The sequence below is a fragment of the Dinoponera quadriceps genome, unplaced genomic scaffold (assembly GCF_001313825.1).
Source record: "Dinoponera quadriceps isolate SergipeBrazil2010 unplaced genomic scaffold, ASM131382v1 scaffold9435, whole genome shotgun sequence".
NCBI classification, from domain to species: domain Eukaryota; kingdom Metazoa; phylum Arthropoda; class Insecta; order Hymenoptera; family Formicidae; genus Dinoponera; species Dinoponera quadriceps.
Genome location: NW_014563210.1, coordinates 1 through 1,074, shown reverse-complemented (window position 1 = coordinate 1,074; position 1,074 = coordinate 1). Strand labels below are relative to the sequence as shown.

Below are 1,074 nucleotides of genomic sequence, written 5' to 3'. Positions count from 1 at the left end.
TTCATAACGTCCATCATTTTGAGGATACTGGAGTAGCCTTCATTGAAAATGCTCGCAGCACAATACGACGCAATATCGACGGTTTTTGCGCCGCTGAATGTTTGTTTCGGAGCTAATGACCAGATCATCGCATTCAGGCTCTCGTTGCTGTTCTGTGTATATCCTCTAACACAACGTGTCAACAAATTTTTGTTGCTCAGCTCTTCGTATATAGGTGTGATGGCCTTCAGCACGTCGCTAGAGAGAGCCGGTTTGTGTTCATAATCGGACAGATTACCTTGAGCTTTGGCTTGTTGCCAGGTACACCAGCTGTCTTCACCCTGCGGACAATCCTCATGTTGTAGTTTCTCGTTTGTCGATGCTTTGTGTTTCAGCGTAGCCCATATTGCCTTTTTCATATCCGGCATAGAATCTATTCCTTCGGATGGCTAACCCGTAATAAACACTAAGTTCATCTATTAGTTTTACTATGAATTTTCCTTTGCCACCCAGTCCTTTAGTATCTTTTTTTAGTTTTCTCAGTCGTGCTCCCATTCTTTTCTGGACATGGCCAACGCATTCTTTTTTTTCGACAATACAATTTTCGCCGTAAGGGTTACATTCTGTTATGAAAGTTTTACAATCGCCGTCACCGACACNTCGCCGTCACCGACATAGGAGGTATATTTCACGCCGTGTAATTTCTCCGATCTCATGAACATTTCTTTAGCCGCGTCCACCTCCATTTTTCCGGCGCTACCAACGTGATTCGCAGTGTATTCATTTTTGTGTGTTTCCATTCATTCATCGAAGTCGTCAGCGTGTGTCTTCCAGTACTCGCACTGCTTACAATACGTGCATTTTACTAGGAGATCGAGGACTTTTCCTGTATAATGTCCGATCAAAGTCGTTACGCCTGGCAACGATGAATAACCCCGCTTACGCCAAGTTCCGTCGCCAGAAACAGTTAATCCTCTTGTTGGTTTGTCAGCATTTTCGACACTTTCCGTCAAATTTTTTTCTTCGGCAGCAGCAGCACAAAACAATAAATTGGCAACGGCTTGCGATGCAGTATGAACACTATCGACGATATCA

The 1,074-nt window shown here is 43.9% G+C and overlaps 1 pseudogene; it reads right to left on the bottom strand.

The window, feature by feature from the left end:
* Positions 1-5: 5 nt before the first annotated feature.
* Positions 6-622, bottom strand: LOC106751188 (annotated as a pseudogene).
* Between the last annotated feature and the right edge of the window lie 452 nt (positions 623-1,074).